Below are 16,917 nucleotides of genomic sequence, written 5' to 3' on the forward strand. Positions count from 1 at the left end.
TGGGCATAAATGCTTTCTCTAGGTCTAACATCAGGGGAGCAATTCTGGGGTTAAACAATTGTTCCTGGGATGTTTTTGTTAAACCCTGTCATCCATAGCTATGGGAAAATGGTAAATCATTTCATGTTTGAGAACTAAAAACTGTAAGCAGAACTAGCATTTCAACAGTATCTTTCATCTCTTCTCTTACGTATTCATAGATATGCTTAATTGATGGATCTTCCTTTGCATCTATCTTATAGAAGGATTGTTTGTTCTGTGCTTTTCTATAGACAAAAATGCTCCCCTAATAGTTGGTTCCTAGAAAATTAGGCTCCTCTTACTAGAACTAAAGGCAAGTAGGGGTATCCTTTAATTCTAGTTTTGGAATGTGTGGTTTCCAAACTCTGAAACCAAAACTTACTCAAAATTAGGAAGGTTTTGGTTCTTCTTCCTTTTTTAATAGTGGGCTTTATTACCCTTAGGGATTTCTTGTATAGACTACAGCTCTTACCAGAGAACTTAGAGTATAGAATTTGTATTTCTGTAAATACCATTTCTCTATTTTTCAAGAAACTCAGTTAGCACTGAGATTTCAGGCAATGAACAATAGCATCAGCTATCATATAACCCCAGTTTGTAGCTGATTATTGTGCTTCTCACAGAGTGGCCCCCTCTTAAAATCTAAATGAGCAGCTTGTATACAAAGAAGTATGCTTTCCCCAACCTGATCTGGCCTAAGTCTATCTACTTTGTTATATATATGCTTCGTGTGTTTTCTGTTTGTAAGCCAGCATTTATCAATGTAGTTGACCTAAAACTCTATACTTTACTCCATGTAATACAGTGATATAAAAAGTGTAAAACAAAGAAATATTCTCCTAAATTACCTTAGCCATAATATCACTTTGGCATAGTAAAAAACAAAGGAACTAATATAAAGAAAAGCTTAGGTACCAAATTGCAGTGAGTTTTACTTTTTAAATATACTGTATAAGTCAATAAAATATCTTCAAAATAATATTTACCCCAATATTTTTACAACATTTATTTTAATTTTGTAAACAAATAGCAAAGATAGTTTTAGTAGATTATATCTGGGCTGTAGTGACCCAATTATCTGGTCAAAGGGCTGCATGGATGCAAGAGACAGGGTGAGTTAAAGTTTAACTCCCAGGAATTGTAAACCAAACCTAAAGCCACTGAACCTTTGGAGTTTGATATGACGATTAGAGCATAACCCGAGTAACACGTTGAATTCGCCATAATCAAGGAAACCTTTTCCGGGTGGGGATCTCTGAAATTACTCAGGTATGATCCATGTGTTTCGCTTTTTTCTATTTCAACTCTGTGGAACTGTGCATTGTGGTATCAGTGGGAATGCAGTAAAAACAGCTTTTACCTTCTTCTATTATCGAGCCTAATTCAAGGAATTATCTAGCTTGTTTTTAGACAAATGAAACAAGCAGAAAACAAAAGAATAGATTGGAATTATTATATAATCTCAAAATGAGATAGCTGCCAGGATTTAATAAATTTCTGTAGACTTACCACGGAGGGTCCAAGAGTGGAGCCAATGTTGTGAGAAGTTTATTTAGCTCTAATCAGACAGCAGGCAGAGTTGTGGTTGAGTGCCTGTCCGGATCCTAGGACCCTGAGAAACAGAAATGTAATTAACAAAAGAAACAGTTTTAATATCACCGGCAGATTTTCAGTTCTGTGTGTGGGTCGTAATTCCTATCATACTTTAGACTTCGTGTATTCGATTATCTCCTGAGCTACTACCACCATAAAAAAGAAAGTCTTGGTAAACTCTTGTGATTTCCCCTGCCATTATCTTGCTAACCAAAGGAATGTTTAAACTATTCACTTCTGATTCCGGCCCAAAAAATATTACGGAAAATGACTGGTTTTCAGTGTGTTTTATCTCAATCTTGGAATGGCTAATTATTATATTGTTTCCACAATTTGGGCAACTGTGCTGAGGTGGATGTATTTTCACATTTTTTTCTGTACTCCAAAAACATTATTCACAACCAGAATATAATGGTATTTAAAGAAAGAAATCAATCTGGACATTTACAAAAAATATCCCGTTTCTACCAGAAGCCCCCTAAACTCTCTGACTTTTTGTCATGATTACCTATGTAAGTTCCAAGAAGAATGGATTCCAAACTAAACGAGTTTATTTACTATAGGAATTTTCAGATATGTATTGTAATTCTCCAAGACGATGAAGGACATAGCATTACTTGCACATTGTGCAGGATTAGTGTTTTGTAGAGCATATTTTGGTAAATTCAGCTCTAGTTATAATTTAGGAGCATCAAAAAATGTGTTGGTCTGCTCTGAAACTTTCTTTATAATGTGTGCTATGGAGCATGCAATGGGAGCATAGGTCTGGAAATGACAGTGATATCAGCTATTTGTCAAAGCAGTAAGGTTTTGCCCTGCTAAATACAGAGAAAGAGACAAATGACTTATAAGGTTCATACTTTCTGGAATAACATTGACTCTGCCCATTTTAGACAACTCTTAACATTTTACTGTTCCATTTTACTATTTATCGATTTTAAGGGAAAAAAGAAGACAGCTGGCAAGGAAAAGAAATATTGTTGTGGGCAAACATTATAAAATGACATAATGGATATTAAAACACTATAAATACTTAGTTCTTATTTTCTACTGCACTAATACCAAGCTGGTTTTATGTCATTTCAAATATCAACATTTCTGACACTATATTCACTGGATGTTAATGAATGTGGCTCAAAAGAAAAGTGACTCCATTGTCAAGTAAGTTGAGGAAATGATATTAGAAAAGTTATAGCAGGTCATGTTACCACATGAGTGTTTTAAGTAATAATGATAGCAAGTATCTATGAAGTACTATATTATCAGGTCTACTTTTTTTTGTTTTGTTTTGTTTTTGTTTGTTTTTTGTTTTTTGTTTTTGTTTTTGTTTTTTCTTTTTGTTTTTGTTGTTGTTTTATTATTATACTTTAAGTTCTAGGGTACATGTGCACAACGTGCAGGTTTGTTACATATGTATACATGTGCCATGTTGGTGTGCTGCACCCATTAACTCGTCATTTACATTAGGTTTATCTCCTCATGCTATCCCTCCCCACTCCCACCTCCCCACAATAGGACCTGGTGTGTGATGTTCCCCTTCCTGTGTCCAAGTGGGTCTACTTCTAAGTTCTCTCCATGCATTATCTCATGTTATTCTTAGAACAACTCTATGGTGTAGATACTATTATAACAGTTTATAAATGGGAAAATGGAGGCACAGACAAGTTACCTAACAGGTTCAGCTACTCAGTTAGCAAGTGGCAGAGCCAGGCTCCTTTGTCTGGCGGTCTCATCCAGAGCCCAAGCATGTAACCATTATATCACACCCTCAAGCACTAGGGACTCATGACACATGCAAATATTGTCATTTATCACAATTATCTAAGAGAGTAGGCAATGTTTTGCTTCCTGGGCTTAATTTACAACAGAACATCTTCTTTCAGGAATATCTATCAATATCTCTCAAAATTAGTATTTCTCAGAATACAGGAGAGAAAGAACAAATTGCTTTTATAGCCCATGTCCAGCATTCATAACAATGAGAATCAATTGAAATCATCACAATTGAAACATCTAAAGGACTTTAGAGTCTAGTCTTCTTCCACCAAATAGGACTACGCCTATCTGAGAAACTTTTAAAATTAATTACAGAAAGAACACTAGGCTTTTTGCCTCAACACAGCTAAGTGGAAACGCCTATTGCAAAACTCCCTAGGTTTGTGACCTTGGGCATATTGTTTGACTCCTCTGAATCTCAGATTCCTCAAATGTGAAATGGGGGTAACATCTGACCCACAGTATTTTGTGAAGGTTAAATTAGATGATAAAGCAAAGGAGACAAATGTGGTCCTGGGTGCTTAAGAATTCAGCAAAAATCCCACTTCCCTTTTCACCCTCCTATTTGTAATACCCTCCAGAAAAATTTTCTAAAATTGCCCAAGTATACCTATTAGGCCTTGTTTGTCAAAACAATACTAATAAAGTTGAAATCATAAACTGTACATAAAAAAATTTTGATGAATCACGAATAGTAGCACTATTCCATTTATTCAGAGAAAGTCAGTCTGTAATTTTTTTCAGTATTAAAGCACACACACAGAGTATATTTTTATTTTAGAGATTATCGCTGAAGAAAACTCTTAGTTATAAAACCCCAACACCTTTTCACCCAAACCCATGGGACACCCTGACACGGGGCATGCTTATTTCATCATGGAGGCAGTTAATGTTAAAAATCTGTTTCAGTAACTGTCTTTTAAAATATTGTCATCCCTTAGAAAGCTTAGTAGTACTGTGGGTACTATTGCACAATGGTTTTCATTGCCTTATGTCTCTCTAAAATGACTCAATAAGTTCAAACAAGACAGTATTGATCGACAGAGGATAAACACTATTTTATCTTATTCACAGAAACAGTAACCAGGCTCCTGCAAAGTGCAGCTCTCACAATCCAACTGCCCCCAGGAAAAGCATCTGGAAAAGGAGCAGCACCCTTGCGGTGACATTCCATATTAGAAATCTGTATCCCATCTGCTCCTTGGCCTGATCCTGTAAAATCCAGAGAGTTATTAACAAATGTTTGCTGCTGATTCAACCAGGAAAGCTACTTCATTGTTTTATTTCATCAAATCTACTCCAACTAGGTTATCAGTTTGTTGTTGTTGTTGTTTGTTTGAGATGGAATATCATTCTGTCGCCTAGGCTGGAGTGCAGTGGTGCAATCTCAGCTCATCAGAACCTCCGCCTCCTGGGTTCAAGTGATTCTCCTGCCTCAGCCTCCTGAGTAGCTGGGATTACAGGTGCACACCACCATGCCCAACTAATTTTTGTATTTTTAGTAGAGACGAGGTTTCATTATGTTGGCCAGACTGGTCTCGAACTCCTGACCTCGTGATCTACTTGCCTCGGCCTCCCAAAGTGCTGGGATTACAGGTGTGAGCCACCACGCACAGCCTAGGTTATCAGTTTTAATAACCACTTAGAATTTTTAATTTAATAAACTAAAATTTTGTATTGAATATTTTTTATTGATGCAATCCAAAAATTAAAACATGTCCTTTTGTAAAAAAATTATTGTCTTGACTAAAACATGCTGGTATCTTGAGAGCTCTAATTTGATTTCTTTTAAACATATGTAAGCTATTTTTCCTATATAGATTTATATGTGGAGTTTTATGCATATATGTATTAATCACATGAAGAACATTTTCCAAGTTTGTTTATTCAATAAGAATTGGTCCCTGGTAATATTAAGAGGGAAATATTAATAAGGATGTAAGATAAATCCCTCTGATTTGCACAGTTAGGTGCAATGCTCTGCTCCAGACATAATATGAGTGAAGAGAATTAGCTCATGACAATTTAGGCAGACAGAATGTCTAAGTGAGCAGATCGGTTTGTAATTCTATAAAATCTCACTTGCAATGATGTAGTGATGCCTTCCCTTCCTCCAGCAATTAAAAAATAATCATTGCTTTAGGATGCCCAATTGATTTAAAAATCACTAGGTTGAAGTAATAGAACTAACTACAACAATACCTTATTTCTATAGGATATTCTAGTTTATAAAGCTTTTCATATAGTACTTATATAGATTTTTAATGGCAAATTTCTTCATAGTTGATGTCAATTCAGTATGCCTAGTTTCTTCAAGGTAACTGTGTCAATGTTCACCATTCCAATTGTACAAATCTGATTAACTGAAAGATGCTCCCACCTAACGTTTATAAGCCCAACTCTGTTTATGTAGCACAATGATGATTAGGTAGTGGGCCTTTAACATCTTCACTGGATATTAATGTGCCTATCAATTAAGAGGTTAGATGAGGACAGGCGCAGTGGCTCATGCCTGCAATTCCAGCACTTTGGGAGGCCGAGGTCGGCAGATCACCTGAGGTCAGGAGTTCAAGACCAGCCCGGCTAATATGGTGAAACCCTGTCTCTAGAAAAATACAAAAATTAGCCAGGCATGGTGGTGGGTGCCTATAATCCCAGCTACCCGGGAGGCTAAGGCAGGAGAATCGCTTGAACCCGGTAGGCGGAGGTTGCAGTGAACCTAGATCATGCCATTGCACTCCAGCCTGGGCAACAGAGTGAGACTCAATCTCAAACAAAAAAAAAAAGAAAAGAAAAGAAAGGAAAGAAAGAAAGAAAAAGAGGTAAATGAAAACAGTGAAGAGCAGACATATGGGTTCATGTGGAAGGTGAGAGAAGAACCACTCCCATATAGGACCTAGAAGAAAATAGCCCTAAAAAGATGTAATTATAACTCAGTCCAGATGCTGTAACTAACACAGTGAAAGATATAAAGGAACAGAGGTTTATAAAATCTCCTACCTGCCTGGCAGGGGACTGGCAAAGCATTGTGTACAAATGAAATTTTTTATTTCTATTGATTTTAGTATTCTTCTATCCACCTCTTCTATTGGGATTCTGTTTAGTGCTTATCTTTCCAGCTGGGGCCTTCAGCATGAACTAAATAGTACTTTAAATTATTAGGTGTAATTAAACGCTAATGCCTTTGACTTTTTGCAATGGAAGTCAGAAATCAAAATCTGGTTCCATAGGGGGAAAAGTGTGTTGACACATATAGATGTTCATCTCAGGAATCCTCTTTCTAACTTTCTTTTCTGAGGATCCCTAACAACTCCTTGCCATTGATGTACTTATTACCAACTAATTATAATTGGCACTCTATGATGATGGTAACGATGATGTTAATAAAAGCCCTTACATCCTGTTACATCCTGCCACATGCCAGGCACATAGGTTAACTCATTTAATCCTCCATCTCTCTATGGAATGGGTACTATTGCTATGCCATTTTTCCCATAAAGCAACTACGGCTTAGGGACACAGAGAAACTTGCCCCAGGTCACACCACTAGTAAGTGGTGCAGGAGGGGGTCCAGGCAGTCTGGCACAGGCCACCCTGTGAACAAAGGACAAATGGAACACTGGGAAGCATCGAGGCTTAGAACTAGAAGAAAACTTTTGAGATCTTTTATTTGACAGAGAAAAGCAAGTTGGCTTCCCCAAGTTAGGTTTTTGTTAGAATGAAAACCCAAGGGCAGAACCCAAACCCTCAGTGGGGCTTTTCCATTGTACCACTTCCCACTGTATAGCATGTCTAATTCAAGCCGATTCTCTATGAAAATTCTGAGAGATGAATTACTAGAACCCCTGTGGTTACAGAGGAATACTCCATTCACTCCAAGTCTCACCTTCTTTTCTGTGCCCAGACTCATGGACTGACGTAGCCAGAGACTCAGTTAAAGGAGACCCATTCTGTGACTTGGAGAGACTGACAGGCCCACATCACAGAGGAAATACATGCAGACATAGGCATGGATATGGTTTAGCTTTTCGTCCCCACCCAAATCTCATCTTGAACTGTAATCTTAGACCTGTAGGAAAGAACCTGGTGGGAAGTGATAGGATTATGGGGGTGGTTTCCCCAGCTGTTTTCATGATAATGAGTGAATTCTCATGAGATCTGGTGGTTTTGTAAGTGTTTGACTTCCCTCCTGCACACGCTACTTCTTTCTCCTGCTGTCATGTGAGAAGGCCCAAGCTTGCTTCCCCTTTGCCTTCCGCCATAACTGTGAGTTTCCTGAGGCCTCCCCAGCCATGCAGAATTGTGAGTCAATTAAACCTCTTTTCTTTATAAATTACCCAGTCTCAGGTATTCTTTATAGTGATGTGAGAAGGGGCTAATATAGGCACCATGACCATAGTGACAGGATAAACCATGGAGACATTACTGAAAATACAAAGTAATTGTCGTAAATGACTTGGTTGCCTTACACTCAAATTCTGTTAGTGTCTGAAGAGGACATAGCACCTGCTACCTGGAGGACATACCGTTTTCCCCATGGAAAAAATAATTGGGCTGCCAGGTCTGTATCTGCTAAGGGAGTCCCATATTTAAACTGACCTAATTTAGAACTTTAAATTGAGACTCAGATGCCCCCAAATAGCAGCTCCACCAACCTGAATAGAGTTATTCATTTAGAATAAGAGTTTGTTTCCACGAGTTTTGTTAAAATACAAATTAGTTGGGATGTGGGTTGTGAGCGATAGAGACTAAAATCGCTTAACAGACTAACTAGCCTGGCAAAGCCTTGTGGGAAGCAAGTTTTGATGATGGGGAAGAGAAGATGTCAAGAGCAGATGGTCCAGGGAGGAAGTGTCACCAGTAACTTGGGGGTGATATAAGGGACATGAGTAGCAGGTATTTGTCCGATCTTTAAGGAATAATTAACTTACTAGAGAATTTTGTCAGTAAAGTCATTTGAGTATCACACTTGCAAGATACTAATTCATCCATGTCTAGTTTTCTCATTATTTCACAGATATTAAACAGGTGCATTGACTTGAATTGACATCATGCAGGAAATGCCATTATATGAACTCTTAAGATATTTTAAGAGAAAAACCTATAATGCCTGGAAACTCTTAGTTTTCTCTGACATTTAAAAACAGCTGTAAAGTTAAATCCTTTCTATAATAATTTAGTAAATCAGAATTGCAAAGCATTTCCTAAAGCCCAAGGATCCAAAGCTCTGACCTGTGGTGTTGGCATAGCAGAGTGAGAGACAAATTACATGTTAAAGCAGAAGGCTCTGGACCTGGAATGCTTGGATACAAATTCTGGCTCCACCACTTGCTACCGTTTAACTCTAGGCAAATTACTGAACTCTGTGACTATTTCCTCTTCTGTAAAGTCAGGGTTGTTTTAATAATTAGATCAGAAATTATAAAGTGCTTAGAGTAATACCAAGCAAGTGTGCATAAACTTTAGCCATTTAGCTATAACTGTCATCATATTTCTGTGTTGATTACAAAATGCTTTACTAGAGGAAAATAGATGAGAAAGAGGCCATGAGGTAAAAATGTAGAGTGCTTTTTAGAGTAGAATGAGCTTAGAAATTAACTCTATCCCCATCACTGGCTTGCAGTGGAAATTTGAAACAGTCTCTCCATAATTTTCTTGTAGTGTTTTTTTTTTCTTTCTTTTTTTTTTTTTTAAGAATCTCAGTCCATCTCCCAGACTGGAGTGCAGTGGTGCAATCTCGGCTCACTGCAACCTCCACTTCCCCAGTTCAAGCAATTCTCCTGCCTCAGCCTCCTGAGTAGTTGGGACTACAAGCGTGTGCCATCACGCCTGGCTAATTGTTTGTATTTTTAGTAGAGACAGAGTTTCACTGTGTTAGCCAGAATGGTCTCGAACTCCTGACCTCATGATCCTCCTGCCTGAGCCTCCCAAAGTGCTGGGATTACAGGCATGAGCCACTGCACCTGGCCCTCTTTCAGATTTTTTTCTAAGACAGAGACACTCCCTATCACAGACAGGGTCTTCTAAATTAGTACAGAATGATTTGAAGGAACCTGGGTAATTATCAGAGGAAGCAAAAGAGAAATACAGATCCTCACATCAGAAAGCAAATCTCTAAGACTTTATCATTTTCATCATTATGAAAGAAAAGATCAGTACTCAAAGCCACTTATGATGATGTATGTAAATTAGTATAAAATCAGAACAAATACAATATGGCTTTAAAACAGAAACATAAGGCTATCTTTCCTTACAAGTGTCAGATTGCTTCTGTGCCACTGTAACACAGAGCTTTAGATGGATTTTTTTAAGCTTCAATCAGAGATCAAATATATTCCATTAGTCAGTGATTGACAGACTTGATGAAAATTGAGTTTTCAACTTAAACTTCTCCAAATTGTCTGAGAAAATCAGATGCAGCAACTAAGTTCAGAAGGTCAGAGTCTCAGGCTAAAAAGAGAGGGAGAAACCTAACACTAGAAGAAGAATGAATAGAGCACACACAGCTCATTAGGTCTCTATAATATACCACACAAATCATTGGTACCAGGACTATCGAATAATCAACCGCTTTTAAGCTGAAGAATATCTACATTATATGCCATGATTACTGCTTTACCGATTCATAAGACAACTTAAAAATTAAACATATATACAAAGACATTCTACTTTTCTCATTAGTCCATGCCATTATATAATTTCTAAATTCTGCCAACTCTCTTTCCTAGGAATCTTCTAGAAGTCAGGCATTTTGGGAATAGCTGAGTATCATAACTGAATAAAGACACCACAACAGTCACCTGTAGTAGTCAGATCTTACAGGTACTAGAACAATAACAGCACAAAGACCGAGTTATGTGTATGTATTAGTCAGCATTCTCTAGAAAAAACATAATATATGTATATATAGGCAATAAATTTATAAATGCATAAAACATATAAAAATATAAATTTATGTAAATAGGCATATAAATATGTAATACTACACATATAAATACAAATAAAGAGATTTATTCTATGGGATTGGCTCATGCAATTATAGAAGCAGAAGTCCCAAGATTTGCAGTAAGCAAGCTGGAGATTCAGGGGAGCCCATGCATAGTTCCAGCCCAAGTCCAAAGGTTTGAAACCCAGAAAAGTCAATGATATAAGTTCCATTCCAGAAGCCATCAGGTTGCAGATGCAAGAAGAGCCAATATTTCAAGTCCGAAGATCAGGAAAGGCCAATGTCACTGCTCTGTCATGCAGGCCGAGCTCCCTCTTACTCAGCTTTTATGTTTTATTCAGGTCTTCGGTTGACTGGATGAGGCCCACTAACATTGCATCTGCTGTTAAAATTTTTCAAGATCTTTTTGGGGTGAAAAAAACCTATCATTCATCTTTCAATCTTCAGTGTTGACAAGGACAGGACATTTATGAGTATTCCTGTTTCTGAGTTTCTGATAAGCTTGTCCAAGTTGAGCACAGGCTGGAAAATTTATAAGAGTATTGGAGGCAGAGCAGTTACAAAAGGAAAGGGGTATATACAAAGGTCTCTTGTGTGATGTTGTGCTGCAAACACTGACCTTTCAGAGTTTATTCACCCCTGTGTATATATACATATTCATGTCTGCACCTGTGTGCTAGTACCTATATACATCTATACACACACACAATCACATATACCTGAGACCTAATGGAATAGACATGAATTTGGCTTAGCCAGGGAAATTATAGAAAGAATAATGGGAAACAAGGACAAAGGCACCTAGATAAAATAAAAAGCAAGTGGTGTGCCTAGGAGACCTGATGGACTTGAGCGTGGAATAGCTCCAGACTTGCATTGAAAGAAAATCAGGAAAGTCAAGTTAGGACCAGGTCATGGCAGGCACTGAATGTCAGGTTAAGGGGCTGAACTGTTTCTTTCTAGTTAGTGATGGGTCCAGTGAAGGATTTAGGGCAGGAGAATACTAGAGGGAATATTTTAGGGAGACTGATCTTCCAGTGGTGTGCAGAACAGATATGCCATGCCTACAGGGTAGTAAGCAGTGACGTTTCTTTCACTCTACACTTTAGCCGAGCTCAGGTTAAGTCCAATAATGGAAGATGGGGTGGGAAATAGAGCTAGGAGTGTAGAGGGGGCAACAGGTAAGGATACGTATGTACCAAAAGCAGAAAACAAGTTAAGATCCAGGCTTCATGAGATGCCTATATTGAAAATTGCTCTGGATAAAGAGACTGTTAGGACTTCAGAGTTAGAATTCATAGCAATTCACAGAACTGCTCAGGCTCTTCATTATTCACCTGACTCAACGTTCCTACATCTGCTCCTTTCTCATAAGAGCTTTCCTTGCTCTCTGTCCTTTTTCTACCCCACAGCTTTTGCTTCCTTTCCATACATAGAACCACACAACAAATACTTGTTGTATGCATGCAGTGGTCATATAAATATCTTATTGGCTAGTCCTCATCAAAACTAAGTTGAAACAAATCATTTGAGCCAGAATCTACTAAGAGTCAGATTTTTTAAGGTAGTTCAAGGTTTTTATTTATAAATACTAACAACTAGGAGAACATTTACTCATTCGAAATGATGAAAACATAGACAAAACAATTATTAGAGAAAATTTTGAATTATTCTTTTCTCCTGCTATCTAATTTCTACCTTTCTCATGTAGTCTTTTTCTTTTTAATTAGATTTTTTATGTGAGTATATGGCCCATTTATTTGGCAGGTGGAATAAATTCAATTACTCTCAATTGTTTTGTTCGACCTGTAACATGTATAAGTTAGAGCTTAAGTCAGCTGTTCTAGATGCAACTGCATATTGTTATCACCTGAGAAGCTTTAAAATCTATCATTTCCTGGGCCCCATTCCAAACCAGCTGAATCAGAATCCTTCCGGGGTGGGGAAGATGATGCCTAAGCACAGGTGATTCTACCATGAGTCCAGGCAGGGAGCCTGGTTTTTGTGCACAGCTTCTGTATGTCATAGCTATCGGCACCTGGCTCTGCTCTAGCTGTTCTTAAGTAATCTTTTAATGCCAATTGGGAGTATGTTTTAATAGTGGTACAATATTTTAAGAATAAGGGTTTAAAGCAAGTTATTGCAAGTAACAGTTAAGGGATTTACTCAAACTGGACACAACCTCTGTTGGAGCAGATTACAGTGAAGTTTTGAGGGCATGGGATAAAAAAGAGGAAGGAGAGATTTAATGGAATGAACATTATTTGCTAAAATTTAAGAACGCTTGCAGTTAAATCTCGTGCTATTTTGACAAGATGTGCACAGGTGCATAGGTGAATGCTTCCTCTTCTGGTATTTCCTTGTGTAATTTATAGTTCAAACTAAATCCTAGGGATTTAAAGTGCTTCTCATTGATATTTAAAGGGCATTTTAAACCAGTGGGAAAATGTCTTTCGAAACAGATAAAATGTACCTTTATAAAATCCACTTAATGAGAATATGCTAAAAAGCAAGATGTGTTTCTATTGGATCATAAATTATATAATTTTAAACGAGTTTTTAAATGAAAGTAAATTGTTCCAACTATTTGAAATTACTTTTTCCTCAAACAAAACAAAAAAAATTTCTAGATGTCAGGATTGTTTTACAAAAATGATGATCTGATGATCTGTTGGCCAGATTAATATGCTTAACTTTCCTAAGAGTTAAGGTAACATTATTCCTTTAATGAGCTTGTATATGATTTCTGATTTGATGTAGTTTTTTAAAAATTGGGAAAACATGCCTTCTCTACCCCTTGCATGTTTTAATGCCCTGATTTAATACCGATGTGTGTGTATGTGCATATACACAGATATACACATATATACACAAATACATATTAAAATTATAATAAAATAATCATTTGTTCATTATATATTTGCTTGTTCTTTTTCTCTGATAAACTCTAAGACAGTGGTTCCTATGGTATTTTTTTTTCTCTGACATAGTTTTTCTTTTCTCTATAGATATTTTCACTACAGTGCAATTTTTCCAGTATCTTAGGTTTTGCTATCTTCAGTTACTCTACTTAGGACTTAGAATGATTCCAAATAGGGTGGTATATAGATTTTAAACCTCAACAAACAGTAATCAAACATCAGCTAGCCCTATACATCCTTGCAAAAACAACAATTTATTTAGAAATTGTATCAGCATTACTCCTTTACAACATTTAATATCTTGCCTTGAAAGTTCATTGTACTTGTCAGATGGATTCAGAAACTTCTTTAGCCATAGATATCACCAAAAGAGCAGGAAAGAGAACAAAAAAATTAAAGAATAAAACAGAAAAAGAGATAGAAGAAGGAAAAATGAATTACATGGACATTTGAGAATGGAGAGAGGGAAGACCCTACTCATTCCCTGTGTGTAGCTGTATGTAACACAACTACACAAAGTAGTTGTGTTGTGTGTCTTGAGAAGCACTTGGGACTTTGATTACCTCAACTACAACCTCATGAGATATTTGGTCTATAGATAATTTCTTCCTCTCTTGCTATCTACAATCCTGAAGAACTAAAAATCAGTGGAAAGAAGAATCAACATCTTAAATAATTTAAATGGCTGGGCACAGTGACTCACACCTGTAATCCCAGCATTTTGGGAGGCTGAGGCGGGTGGATCACTAGAGGTCAGGAGTTCAAGACCAGCCTGGTCAACACGGCAAAGCCCCGTCTCTACTAAAAATACAAAAATTAGCCAAGCATAGTGGCATGCATCTGTAATCCCAGCTACCCAGGAGGCTGAGGCAGAAGAATTTCTTGAACCCAGGAGGAGGAGTTTGCAGTGAGCTGAGATCACCCCACCACACTCCAGCCTGGGTGATAGAGCGAGATTCTGTCTTTAAAAAAAGCAAAAGAATTTAAATATAAGAATAAAAGTAAGCACGAAAGCTGAGCCAGATCTTGCCAAATGATACATCACTTGGTAAACCACGAAGGTGCCACACTTGCCAAGGAGTAATATTTCAATGAGATGTGACTCAGTGCATAGCAGACAGCTGAGTCCATTTGGACCATATCCACAGGGGGTCAATCCTTGATGTGTCCGAGTGAAGCATCAGACAATCCACCCACAACACTCCTCAAAGGAGCTATTACCATAGCTCACTTTCATTCCGGCAAAGAGGCTAAGTTACCATAGTTCTTCAGATGCTCCAGACCATGTGTCCCTATGGAAGAGAATGTGGACCACAGCATCACCCTCATCAGCTCATTACGGTGTCCTGTGTTCTTCACAGCAACACTTTAAGGAAGGCAGGGTAGCTATAATCTCCACACCTCCTGTCTAACTTTTTTTAACATGAGGAAACTGGAAAGAAGTAAAATTAGTAATCAGGAACACAATCTTAGCCTCCAGGCTACTTAAATTCAGATCATCTGTCTGCCACTCATTACCAGTGTAAACTTAAGCACTTTAAGCTCTCTATTCCTTGATTTATTACCTGTATCATAGGAATAATAATAGCTACACCACTGAGCTTTTATGAGGATTAAATGAATTATGTTTAAAATTTTCAGAACATAGCATTTGTGTTCAGTAAATGTTAGCTATGTTTATTATTCTTACTTAAAATATTTTTAAATATTGCCACATAATAGGCAAAAAAATGTTATCTTGGTTTTTTGTTTTAATTTGCCTTTTCCTGATCACTAAAGATTACCATTTTTAAATCGTAAGTTTATAAGCTATTCTGATTTCTTTTCTTTAAATTGACTGTTCATTTCCTTTGCTCATTTGTCCACTGATTTGTGTCCATTATTTATTTAGAAGTAATCTGTATCTTACAGATAATATTTCTCTATCTACTATATAAATAACAATTATTCTCTTCCAGTCTGTGGGCTTTTTAAATTTCATTTATTTTGCCATTACAGAAGTTTGTAATACTTTTGTAATCAAATCTGCTAGTCTTTTCATTTATGGTTCTTAATATGCTTGGTTCAGAAGACCTTCTGTACCATGAGATTATAAAAACACGCCTACATTTTCTTCTGGAGGTTACACAATGTTTTTAAAGGTTATTTCTTTATTCTATTTAGAATGCTGGCATGTAATGAGGTGATATGCCCGCTTTATTTTTTTCCTCAAATTGTTTATGATCCCCCTATGAATTCGAAATAGCACCTATTGGTGAATTCCAGTACAAACAAAACTATGGGTCCAGAGTTTTTATTTTACTCTATTCATCTGGTTCTCTATTTCTATGCTTGTTGTAATCTTAACTGTTAATTAGGGTGGTTCCAAATCATTATAAACTGTCAATATATGTTGTGGCATTTATTGTACATTGTTCCTGCCAGGTGAATTTTGAAATCAATTTGTCAAATTTCAGAATAATTTCATTGGACTTTAAATTAGAATTGCATTAAAGTAATAATTTGGGAAAAACTGATCTTTTTACATCAATAAGGCTTCCATTTATTAAGGCCTTTAGATCTTTCAGTCAAATTTTATAATTTTTATATAGGGTTTAAACATTTCTTATTAAGTTTATTCATATTTTATGTTTTTATTCTATTGTTTAGACCTTATTATACTTCACTTGCTATTTCTGTTAAATACAGAACATTTATTTTATAAGTTTCTTTGTAGTAGTCTTTCATTAGTTTCAATTGTATTATATAGTTGATTTACTTGTTTTTAATGAGAATAAATGATTGTGGTGTTTCATTACTAAGTCTAATGTTTGTTTCATGTTTCTGAGAGACGCTTTTTATCAACTTAAGGATGTTTTGTTCTATTGCTAACTTATGAAGACGTTTTCTTAAACCAATAGTGGGTATTAACTTTCATTAAGTGCCGCTTGTAGATTTACTGTGATGATCACGTGTTTTCTCTTTATCAATGAAATGAATTAAACCTCCAGAATCCCTAATGTTCAATAAACTTTATATTTTTGTACTGCTCTCATCTTGCTCATTGTATATTATTATTTTGTATGCTTTTTCATATATAGTTCATATCTATACTCCTATATTTGTCTAGTGTTCTACTTTGTAGTAAATTTTTCTCTATCATATATGATGAGTTTGTAGATAATTTCAGAAGTTTTCTATTAGTTTCTACTCTCCAAAAGGCTTTATATAGCAAAGGAATAATTTGCTTCTAAAGTGATTTATAAAACTTGCCTAATAAAACAATCTGGACCTGGTGTTATTTGGGAGGAGAACATTGAATGTTTTCTATGTAGATTATGATTACTAGTTTATTCAAATTTTTAACTTATCCTTGAGATAATTTTAAAAATTCACACTTTTCTAAGGTTTTGTCCACTGTATGTATATTTTTCAAATTATTGGTAAAAGTATTCTCTTTTGTAAAAGTCTATGACTCTTTGGTTATATCCAATTTTTCTCTTGTTTTGAAAATTTATTTACTCCTTTTTACCTTGTCAGGATTGCTAGCTGGATGCTAATTTACTACTACAATCAGCTGTTACATACATTTATCAAGTATACAGATTTGTTTTATTAATTCTACTTTTATCTTTGATTCCTTCTAATTTCTTTTTGTCCATTTCACTCTTATCCTAGCTT

At 36.3% G+C, this 16,917-nt stretch overlaps 1 protein-coding gene across 2 annotated transcripts in view; it reads left to right on the forward strand.

Annotated features, from left to right (window-relative positions):
• The first annotated feature begins 1,195 nt into the window (after positions 1-1,195).
• The window catches only part of A1CF (APOBEC1 complementation factor), a 77,918-nt gene continuing 62,196 nt past the window's right edge, over positions 1,196-16,917 (forward strand). Inside the window, exon 1 of one of the 2 annotated variants that reach the window (XM_025396359.1) lies at positions 1,196-1,290. The gene's annotated coding sequence lies outside the window, so the exon portion shown is untranslated. The remainder of the gene's footprint in view (positions 1,291-16,917) is intronic. The other variant, XM_025396358.1, reaches the window with a different exon arrangement.

This window comes from Theropithecus gelada, chromosome 9 (genome assembly GCF_003255815.1).
Source record: "Theropithecus gelada isolate Dixy chromosome 9, Tgel_1.0, whole genome shotgun sequence".
Taxonomy (NCBI): domain Eukaryota; kingdom Metazoa; phylum Chordata; class Mammalia; order Primates; family Cercopithecidae; genus Theropithecus; species Theropithecus gelada.